The sequence below is a fragment of the Choloepus didactylus genome, chromosome 3, assembly GCF_015220235.1.
Source record: "Choloepus didactylus isolate mChoDid1 chromosome 3, mChoDid1.pri, whole genome shotgun sequence".
NCBI lineage: Eukaryota > Metazoa > Chordata > Mammalia > Pilosa > Megalonychidae > Choloepus > Choloepus didactylus.
The window spans coordinates 136293762-136306279 of NC_051309.1; positions in this window are offsets into that span (position 1 = coordinate 136293762).

A 12518-nucleotide genomic window follows, 5' to 3' on the forward strand; every position below is an offset into this window, starting at 1 on the left:
GAGTGCTTGCTATTATCTAATTACAGCTCCACAAATTGACTAAGTATTTATCTTTGCTTTACTCTCCTCCTTTCCTACAGTTGGGTAGAAAATAGTGCCAGTGAAACTCCCCATGTTTTCTATTTTGGTATATTTCTACTCTTTCTTTGAAAAAGAGACTGTTAGAAAATAAATTCAATGTGGGAAGAAATTGTACCTCTTTTATCATTTTCTATCATAGTGACTGGTAGATAGTAAGTGTTCAATAAATATTTAATAGTTAAATAAATGATTTGGACTTCCAATGTAAAATTTCTGAATCCAAAATATCTACATTATTATTCACAAACAGAATTGTCCGAGACAGACAACAAAAGCACTAGAGCCCAAAGGGATGTTGGAATAAATAAAGTCCTCTTTGTATTTAGGTGAGGGCAGTCTAATAGTTCTCATAATGACAAATAAATTCTCAATGTCCAATGAACACTGAAAATCATTCTTCTTTTTTTAAATGCAATTTTATTGAGATATATTCATATAACATACAGTCCTCTAAAGTGTACAGTTGTTCATAGTATCATCATATAGTTGTGCATTCATCACCACAATCACTCTTTGAACATTTTCATTACTCCAAAAATTAAAATTAAAATTAAAATAAAAAAGAACATCCAAAACATTCCATTCCCCTCCTCCACCCATTGTTCGTTTTCTTTTTTTAACACTCATTCATTGTTTTTTTAACTTCACCAAAAAATTAAAAAAAAAAAATTAAAAAAACATTTCAAAAAACCAAAACAAAGGAATAAGAAAAAACAAAAAACTAAAATAACTACATTGCTTGCAACATGTTTTTTCCATACCCCAAGAAAATTAACAAACCATAACTGAATAAGGAGTAAGAAAAATCATTTTTTATAATTAAGAATTTAATCAGAAAGTGAACATGATTAAAATTAAACAGAAAAAATAAAAAAGGTGAGAAATACAAATAAAAGCAAATAAGAAATGAATTAATAGGATATCATTCACAGTTTAATCAGAGTAGTTTTTGCACACATCAAATGAGAGATGATCCAGAATCTTAACATAAGGCAACATCATAATCATCATGGATTGGCTTTTGTGAACCATCTTTCTTTTTTAGGGTCTCTATTTTAGTTCTAAACCCATACTTTCTTTTATTTTCCAAGCTGGTAACTGTCTCTTCTTTTCCTTCACTTTTTTTTTTTTTTTTTCATTTATAATGGGCTATTTTCCCCACTGATCCAACTGTTTCCATTTCAGTGTCTATTAAATTTCCATCAGATGAGATATGACATTAAATGAGCTTTAGAGGAGCTAAAATCATCTCAAAAGGAGGAGGACTAGTGGTGAGGTCTGTAGATTGACTAAAACGTGAATGGAGAGTGAGATGTATATACTTATGTGCATACATTTGGAATGTTCTTCAAAGCTGTGGGCTTTTAGGGAGCATGGTCTGGTAGTGACAATAAGAAAAAAGGAAAAAAATTTCTCAACTGCAAGCCCAGTGCCAACAGCAGGAGTGAGAGAGAAATCAGCCACCATTTAAGAGGGCAGTAGGGAAAGCACTGTAATTAGAGGGAACATGTTAGGTTTTATTTAGGACAGTAAGGTGAAAAAAAATTCAGGAAAAAGGGTGAGGATATAGAGAACTCTGCTACTGATTGTAAATTTCAGAAGGCACAGTGCATGGTTAGGCATGGTTGAGAGGTGAGTGACAGAGTTATGTGAGGGATGTTCAGATTCATGTGGGAATGAAGTGTAGGTCACTGGCTTCTTGGTTACTAATATAAACAGGAATGAAAAGAATGGGGGATTGGCCTTATTGATCACTGAGGCAGGTTGTTGTAGGGAGGCAGTTTAAGTTGGGATGGGAGGAGTGGAGGTGTGATGGTGTGAGGGTCTTGCTAGAAACATGCAGAATTCTGGAACTTCAACTTCATTCTGACTTAGATATGAGGGCTGAGGGAAGGATATTTTTATCCAGAATATGAAAACTTATAGCTTAGGAAACTATTCCAAAGCAAAGAATATGACTTCATTATTTGAAGCTTGTTTACTCGGGTACCAAACTGTACAGGGATAGAACAGACCAGCATGAGCTAAAAGCTCATGACCAAGTAAGATTATCCTTAGATTGCAGGGAGTGTTCAAGACTAGATTTTTTACCCTTGAAAACTATTAAATTAATCTAAAGGAAAAAAGTCCTATTATTTTGTCTCGAAAGGAAAGTGGAGATCATTACCAAATGCAACATTCTTTCATGATATAGACTAGAAATAGAACTTTGTTAAAATATTATAGGGTATGTATCAGAAATCTATGGCAAATATTTGATACTAAAGTGGTAGAAGCATTCATATTAAAACAGAAATTATGCAAGTATTCCTAAATCAATGTAAACATTCCTCATTGTGCTGGAGATACTAATCAATACAATAACACAAGAGATAAAGAGTAAATTTCAATATTGGAAATTAAATTGTATGTTGTCCCTATTTGTAGAGGATATGATTGTCTACTTAGAAAATTCAAGAGAATCAATTGCAAAACCTAACAGATACCATCAAAATGGAAAGACATAAGGGCTACAAATAAAGAATAGAACACATTCTTAAATAGAATAATGACCAAGGAGGGAATATTATCAAGTAAATGACACTATTGGAACTAGCAAAACAAACAAACAAAAAACTTTTTTCCTTAGTATAAAGTGGATATCTAACAAGAAATATATGTCTTATAGTAGAAAGGTACAAACATCTCACCAAAGATAAAAAATAAACTCTTGAATAACTGGAAAGCTATCATGTCCTAGATGGATATGCTCAACATTGTCATTTCACACTGAATTAATCAATAAATTTAAATTAACAATAATTAATACTCCAATGGAATTTTTCAGTGAAATTCACAACAAAATGTAAAGCCAAAAATAAGTATTCAAGAAATTCTTAGGTAGTTTTGAAACAATAAAGAAGAAAGAAGTTTATAAAATATAAATGTATATTATAAAGTTTAATGATTAAATCAGTATGGAGGCTTCCACTTTAGAAAAAAAATAGATATTACCAGGTCTCAATTCAAGTGTTTATTGTGACTGCACCAAGGAACTTACGGTGGATGCTTGGAGAAAGGATCGATCAGCCAGGAAAGTGCTGTGCTTGTAGTGGGCCTGACAAATCCCCCTTATTATTGTTGCATTGCTGATTATTAAAGGACAAATAAATAGATTTTCTTGACTTTAATGACAGCTAGTAAATCTCCTTAGAAGAATCAATTGTTTTGTATGACTGTGTGGTATGTGAATATATCTCAATAAAATGAAGATTAAAAAAAAAAAAGAATCAATTGAACTCATCTTAATTGTCTCTAGGACAAAGATGTTGGGGCAGGGTATCAGTGAAAGTAATCAAGCAGTCAGCCACATACGTTCAAACCAGTAAGTGATGAATATCTCATTTGTTTTCCTGTTATATTCAATACAAACTGAGCAAGTAGAGCAGATGTGAAAGAAGAAATAAAAAAATATTTTTTTTGTACTCAGAGTTGGATTCCTCTTTGAGTTTGCTTAAGCCAAGAGTAAGTTTTAACAAGTGGCCTAAAATAGAATTAAATGTTTTTCACTATCACACAGCTGTTCCTGAATGAAAAGAAAGTGCAATTCAAAGAACAGTAATTGAACACTTACTATGTACAAGACATTTCAAAAGATACAAAGATCATTAAGTCTCTTTCTATCTAAAAGATTATAGTAGAAAAAAAGAGACAATCTGTTTAAGACAGCAGAAAAAGAACTATAAAAGACAAAAATAAAATTGAACAGTAATTTAAAAAAAGAAGTGATTTCAAGTAGCTGATAGATGGGGACAAAGATCAGCATGGGTAGAAAAATATAGCTATGAAGGAGTTGAATGTTCTTGCAACAGCAAATATTTCCATCGGACCAGAGCAGAGGATTTTGTGCATGTCCATGGAGGGTGGAGTGATCGAGGAAATGCAGGAAGAAGCAGCTGGAAAGATATGTAAAAGCTAGTCTGTGAAGGGCTTTGTGCTCCATCCATTAACCTTGGCATTCTATAAGAAATGGAAGATCCTGAAGCTTTTAGTTGTAGGAATATGCCCCGATCAGAGTGATGTTCTAAAAAGATAGCTGGTGGTTATGTGAAGGAAAACAGGCAGAAGAGACAGACAGAGGGCTGGCTAAAGAATCTGTGATAGGATCAAAGCCAGGCTTTAAGACAGTTTATCTGCTATCAGTTTGTAGGGCTGAAGAAGTCATAGCACAGAGGAAAGGAACACTGGTTAAGAGATGGTTCCAGGCCCTAAACTAGGATGGTGGAAATGGCAGGGAACAGAGAATAGGAAAGTAAGAAAGACGATAGAATAAGTATCTACTGGTAACATCTACATGAATGTTAGCCAGTGAGTAGAGAAAGGGGACTCCAAAAGGAATTATTTTTAAACTATAGAGTAGGTTACCAGGGATAGGGGTGAGGGTAGGGAATGGAAAATTAATGCTTAATTGATACAGAGTTTCTTTTTGGTTTGATGGAAAAATTTTGATAATGGATGATGGTGATGGTAGCACAACATTGTGAATGGAATTAACACCACTGAATTATGTATTTGAATGTGACTAAAAGGGGAAATTTTAGGTTGTATATATGCTACCAGAATAAAAATTGAAGAAAACCATAGAACTGTGCAATGCAAAGAGTGAAACCTAATATGAACTATGGACTATAATTAATAGTATAATTATAATATTTTATTTCATCAATTGTAACAGAGTTACCACACTAATGCAAAGTTTAATAGTAGGGAAAACTGTGTGAGGCACAGTGCATGAGAATTCTGTACTTTCTGATTGATTTCTCTATCAACCCTCAACTTCTCTAATTAAAAATAAATAAATAAGTAAAACCAAGAGAAAAAAGTACAGAGTAGGGCATTCTGTTGTCAAACTCTTTTGAAAAAACAGTAGGCTGTACAAAATCACTTTTTTTTTCCTGCAGTTCATCCTAGAGCCTATCATAAACTAATGTGCATTATAGTTCTCCAAGACAGTAGAACAGAATGCAGAATTTACTAAGTCTATTATAATATAAAAATCTATTTTAGTACTAACTAACATTACTTGGAAACTGTGTCCAGTAAATGTTACTTTGGGGTTACCTGGGAGGGTGAATTCTACATCAAAAGCCCCCTTATTTGTCTCAATTAGGATTGATGTTTGAGTTTGCTTATTTGAAATTATTATTATTAAAATGTATGATTAATTATTTAAAAATTTCATCAGAAAACATTTTTTTAAACTTACTAATTTCTTGAAGAAATTCTTCACTAATTTCTTGAAGAAGGGTCAAAGTCTTTGCTATAAGAAAATGGGATTTGGGGATGGGGATTTCCTATCTTCTGTCTTACATAAATCTCACCTATACAAAACCATCTACAGTTTCAAGTTCCATACAGTCTCATGATTTATCTTCTAACTTGCCTTCTAGTAACATTCATGACCCCAAACTTCCCTTTTTAACCACATTCACAAACATAATTCAGCGCTGTTAATTACACTCAAAATAATGTGTTACCATCACCACTTTCCCTTTCCAAACATTTTACAATTAACCTAAATAGAAATTCTGTACAAGTTAGGCATCAGCTCCCTGTTCTCTACCCCCATTCTATTCCCTGGTAAACTATATTCTAGATCCTAACTCTATGAGTTTGCTTGTTATAATTAGTTCCTATCAGTGAGATCATACAATGTGTCCTTTTGTGTCTGGCTTATTTCACTCAACATTATGTCCTCAAGGTTTATCCTTCTTACAGCTGAATAATGTCACATCATATGTATATACCACATTTTATTTATTCTTTCATTGGTTGATGGACACTTGGCTACTTCCATCTTTTGGCAATTGTGACTAATGCCAGTATGAACATCAGTGTGCAAATGTCTGTTTGCGTCCCTGTTTTCAGTTCTTCTGGGTATATACCTAGTAGTGGGATTGCTGGATTATATAGGAGATCTATACTTAGCTTCCTGAGGAACCACCAAACTGTCATTCACAGTGGCTGTACCATTTTACATTCTCACCAGCAGTAAATGAGTGAGTGTTCTTATTTCTCTACATCCTTTCCAACATTTGTAGTTTTCCATGTTTTTACATAGTGGCCATTCTAGTAGGTGTGAAATGATATCTCATTGTGACTTTGATTTGCATTTCCCTAATAGCTAGTGATGTTGAGCATCTTTTCATGTGCTTTTCAGCCATCTTATTTCTTCTTTTTTTTTTTTAAATTCATTTTGATATATATTCACATACCATGAAGTCATACAAAACAAAGCATACAATCAATTGTTCACAGTACCATTACATAGTTGTGCATTCATCACCAAAATCAATCCCTGACACCTTCATTACCGCACACACAAAAATAACAATAATAATAATTAAAGTGAAAAAGAGCAACTAAAGTAAAAAAGAACACTGGGTGCCTTTGTTTGTTTGTTTGTTTCCTTTCCCCATTTTTCTACTCATCCATTCATAAACTAGACAAAGGGGAGTGTGGTCCATATGGCTTTCCCAATCACATTGTCACCCCACATAAGCTACATTTTTATACAATCATCTTCAAGATTCATGGGTTCTGGGTTGTAGTTTGATAGTTTCAGGTATGTATTTCTTCTTTGGAGAAATATTTATTCAAGTCTTTTGCCCATTTTAAAAATTCGGTTGTTAGCCTTTTTATTGTTGAGTTGTAGGATTTCTTTATATATCCTGGATAGTAAACCCTTATTGGATAGTGCTTTCCAGGTATTTCCTCCCATTGAGTAGATTGTCTTTTCACTTTCTTGACAGTCCTTTGAAGCACAAAAGTTTTTAATTTTGAGCAGGTCTTATTTATCTATTTTTTTTTTTTTTTCATTGCTTGTGTTTTGGGTATATAGTCTAAGAAACCATTGCCTACAAGAAGATCTTGAAGATGCTTCCCTACTTTTTCTTCCAGGAGTTTTAAGGTCCTGGCTCTTACATTTAGGTCTTTGATCAATTTTGAGTTAATTTTTTTATAATGTGTGAGATAGGGTCCTTGTTCATTCTTTCACATATGGATGTCCAGTTCTCCTAGTACCATTTGTTGGAAAGACTATACTGGCACAGTTGACTGGATTTGGCAGCCTTGTCAAATGTCAATTGGCCATAGATGTGAGGGTCTATTGCTGAACTCTCAATTTGATTCCTTTGGCAAATATATCTATCTTATGTCAGTACCATGTTGTTTTGACCACTGTAGCTTTGTAATATGCTTTAAAGTCAGGACGTATGAGTCCTCCAACTTCATTCTTCCTTTTCAAGATGTTTTTGGCTATTCGGGGCCCCTTACCTTTCCAACTAAATTTGATAATTGGCTTTTCCAATTCTGCAAAGTAGGCTGTTGGAATTTTGATTGGGGTTACATAAAATAGGTAGAATTGACATCTTAATGGTATTTGGCTTTCCAATCCCTAAACACGGGCTGTCCTTCCATTTATTTAGGTCTTCTTTGGTTTCTTTTTGCACTGTTCTGTAGTTTTCTGTATACAAGTCCTTTACATCCTTGGTTACATTTATTCATAGTACATATGCAGGACTCTGAATCAGTGAGCTAGAAGCAGTCAGGCAAATGGGCATAAAGGAAGACTAGAAATTTAGTTAAGTGAAGAATCCCAATCAAGTGAAAATCAGCAGCTTTGGGTACAAAAAATCAGAATTCATGGAAACCAAAGGGTTGACCAGCAGCAGGAGAACAAGTGATAGAAAAAGTGAATAAATTCATGATATAAATTATGTCACTCAAGACAGCATGAATTCTACCTCCTCAAGCAGTTCTTCCTTTACCTGTAAGGTAATACAACAGATCTGATTGTAAAGAACAGATTTATACACACATCTGATATTTTACCCAGTATTAAGCTCTTTTTAATAATTCCAAAGAATGAATTTTATAGCATTAAGTGATTATTTTACAAAAGAAGGAAGATCTCTTATCAATAATCTAACCCAGTGATAGGCAAACTTTTTTCTATAACAAGCAGGGTAGTAACTTTTTTATCTTAATGCATTATACAGTCTTTGCTGCAACTACTAGAGTATGCCTCTATAGCTTAAAAGCAGTCAAAGGCTATGTAAATGATGTGTATGCCTGTGTTCCAATAAAACTTCATTTACCAAAGAAGGCAAGGGGCTGGTTTTGGTTCCTAGGTTGTAGTTTGCTGACCACTGATCTAGTCTTCTACCTTAATAAACTAGAAAAGAAGAGCAAATTAAATCCAAATCTTGCAGAAGGGAGGAAATTATAAACACCAGGAGTCAATGAAATGGACAGAAAAACAAGAGAGAAAATCAATAAAACTAAAACTAGAAATTTGAAAATAGCAGATTAGACACAAATCACCAATATTAGGAAAGAGAGCACATCACTACATAACATAAAGATATTGAAAGTTTAATAAGGAAATGCTATGAACACTTTTTTTTAAATATCTGAATTTATGCAACTTTCATTTTTAAATTTTGGCTATAAGAATGTCTCATCACTCCTCATTATTTCTTTGATAATTCATTTTTTCTTTGCAGTGGTCAGTCTTTTCCTTTTTTTTAAATTCATTTTATTGAGATATATTCACATACCATGCAGTCATACAAAACAAAGCATACATTCAGTTGTTTACAGTACCATTATATAGTTGTGCATTCATCACCAAAATTAATTTTTGACATTTTCATTACCACACACACACAAATAATAAGAATAAAAATTAAAGTGAAAAAGAGCAATTAAAGTAAAAAAGAACACTGGGTGCCTTTGTTTTGTTTTGTTTTGTTTTTCCTTCCCCCATTTTTCTACTCATCCATCCATAAACTAGACAAAGGGGAGTGTGGTCCATGTGGCTTTCACACTCACATTCTCACCCCTCATAAGCTACATTTTTATACAATCGTCTTCAAGATTCAAGGGTTCTGGGTTGTAGTTTGATAGTTTCAGGTATTTACTGCTAGCTATTCCAATTCATTAGAACATAAAAAAGGGTTGTCTATATTAAGTGTAAGAGTGCCCACCAGAGTGACCTCTTACTCCTTTTGGAATCTCTCTGCCACTGAAGCTTATTTCATTTCCTTTCACACCCCCCTTTTGGTGAAGAAGATGTTCTCCATCCCATGATGCCAGGTCTAGATTCCTCCCCGGAGTCATATTCCACGTTGCCAGGGAGATTCCACTCCCCTGGGTGTATGAACACTTCTATAGCAATGAATTTGATATCTTAGGTGAAATGGACAAATTCCTTGAAGACACAAATTTACAAAGTATCAATAAACAGATGATGTGAATAGCCTTACATCTATTTTTTTTTAAAGAAGATTTTCTAGCAAAATAACAAATACCTTCTTACAAAAGAGCTCTAGGCTCTGATGGCATCAAGGGTGAATTATGCCAACATTTATAATAGAAATAATACCATTTCTATTCAAATATTCTTCCAGAACATAGAAAAGAAAGAAAGCTTTTTCAATTTATTTTATGAGGCCAGCATTATTCATACCAAAATCAGTCAAAAACATTATGAATAAAACTATAGACCAATGTGCTCTATAAATATAGATAAAAGTGCAAATCAAATCCAGCAAAATAAAACAAGAAAAATACATGATGACCAAATAGGATTTATTTCAGATTGACCAAATAATCATCTCAATGGATGCAGGAAAAGTATGTTACAAAATTCAGCATTAATTCATAATTAAAAATTTTTCACAGACTAGGAATAGAAAGAAACACTCTTAAAAATGGCCCTTAGGGAAATCTTTTCATCCCCTGCCCCATGGACATCAGGCAGCTTGGCCTGGGGAAACCTCTTTTGCCCTCTCAGGCAGGACTAGCAGGGACCAACAGGAGTTCCAACAGGTCTACATTAAGAAATTAGTAAAAGAAAAGAAAAATAAACCCAAAGCAAGTAGAAGGAAAAAAATAATAAAGATCAGAACAGAAACCAATAAAAGTAAAATAGGAGGCCTAGTATACCTACCTCAAGAAACTAGAAAAAGAAGAGAAAAAGTCAAAGAACAGAAGGAAGGAAATAAGAGCAGAAATCAATGAAATTAAAGTAGGATAACAGAGAAACACAACGAAACAAAATGCTGGTTCTACCAAAAAATCAATAAAATTGATAAACCTGTAGCAAGACTGACAAAAATAAAAAGAGAAGACACAAATCAGTATCAGGAATAAAATAGGGGCTATCACTACAGATGCTGCAGTTATTAAAATTAATACAGGAGTACTATGAACAATATTACACTCATAAATTCAACAACTTAAAATAAATGGAACAATTTTTTGGCTCAGTTGGATAGATTCCTTGGGAATCACAAACTACCAAAGCTCAACCAAAATGAATTTGATAATCTGAAGAGTTCAATAACCAATTTAAAAAAAAGAATTAATAATTTAAAAGCTCCTGAAAAAAGAAATCTCCAAGCCCAAATGGTTTCACTGGAGAACTCCAACACACATTTAAAGAAGAATTAATATCAATTTTACACACTCTCTTCCAGAAAATAGAAGTGGGAGAACTTCCCAATGCTTTTTATAAGGCTAGTGGTATCTCCGGTACCAAAACCAGCCAAGACAGTACAAAAATAGAAAATTACACACTGATATCTCTCATGAATGTACATGCAAAATTCCTCAACAAAATATTAGCAAATGGAATCTAACAATGTATAAAAGTCACAGATCATGAACAAGTTGGATTTGTTCTAGGTATTCAACACAAATTCAACTTTTGAAAATCAATCTCTATATCAATTGGCAAAGAAGAAAAATTATATGATCATATCAATTGATGCAGAAAAGTCTGACAAAATCCAACATGTATTCCTGATAAAAACTCTCAGCAAGTTAAGAACAGAGGGAAATTATCTCAACTTCATAAACAGCATCTACAGAAAACCTACAACTAACATCATACTTACTGATAAAAGACTGAATTCTTTCCCCTTAAAATTGGGAAGAATGCAAACATGACTGCTCTCACCTTTTCACTCAACATAGTATTAGAACATCTAGCCACTGCAGTGAGGTAAGAAAAATAAGAAGTATACAAATTGGAAATAAATAAATAATACTGCTCCTATTTGCAGGTGACATGATTGCTTATATAAAAAATCTCAGGGGATTTACATTTTAAAAAGTGAGTTCAGCAAAGTTACACAAAAAGATCAATCATATTTCTACATACTAACAATTGATATGTGGAAATTGAAATTAAAAACAATTCACAATTTTTACAAAGAAAAGGAAATACTTAGGTATATAGTTAACAAAATACTTACAGGATCTGTATAGTGAAAATTACAAAATGTTGATGAAAATAGTCAAAGGAGACCTAAATATTCACAGATTTGAAGACTCAACATAGCAAAGATACCAATTCTTCCCAAATTGATCTACAGATTTTATACAGTTTCGATCAAAATCTCAGCAAGTTTTTTAGATAACCTAGAAAGCTTAATCTAAAATTTCAGTGGAAAGGCACAAGACCTTGAATAGCTGAAAAAAAATCCTGGAAATAAAAGTGGGAATAACTCTATTAAGACTTACTATATAGCTACAGTAATCAAGAAAGACAGTGTGGTATTGGCAGAGACAGACATAGATTGATGAAAAAATCCAGAAATAGACCCACATAAATTCACTCAACTGATTTTTGACAAAGGTACGAAAGCAATTCAATGGATGAAGGGAATTCTGAGTGAAAAAAGGCAATCTCAAAAGTTTACTGTATGATTCCATTTATATAACATTTTGAAATGACAAAATTATAGAAATGGAGACCAGATCAGTGGTTGCCACGAGTTAGGGATGGAGGGGCAGGCAGTAAGAAAGTGGGTATGGTTTATAAAAGGCCACATAAAAAATCCTTATAATCACAGAACTGTTCTGTATTTTGACTGTTGTGGTAGATACAAGAACCCATACATGTATCTACTGTATGAAACTAAATATATATACACACACAAGTACAAATGAATACAATTCTGGGAAAATCTGAATAAGATCAGTTGATTACATCAATGTTGATCTCCTGGTTGTGATACTGTTCTATAGTTTTGCAAAATGTTTGCTATCTGGGGGGAAACTAGATAAAAGGATACACAGGTCTAGGACTCTCTGTATTTTTCTTATAACTGCACATGAATCTACAATTATCTCCATAGAAATTTCAATTAAAAAGATAATAGTAACTTTGAGAGCAACTGGAAATTTCTTCCATTGCTGATGAGAATTCAAAATGGTACAGACAGTCCCTTTGGAAAATGTTTTGTCAGTTTCTTATAGATTTAAACATATACTACCTTGCAACTCAGCAATCCGATTCCTAGGTATTTAACAAAGAGAAATTAAATCATATGTTGACACAAATATCTAAACACAAATGTTCATAGCAGCTTTATTAATAATAGCCA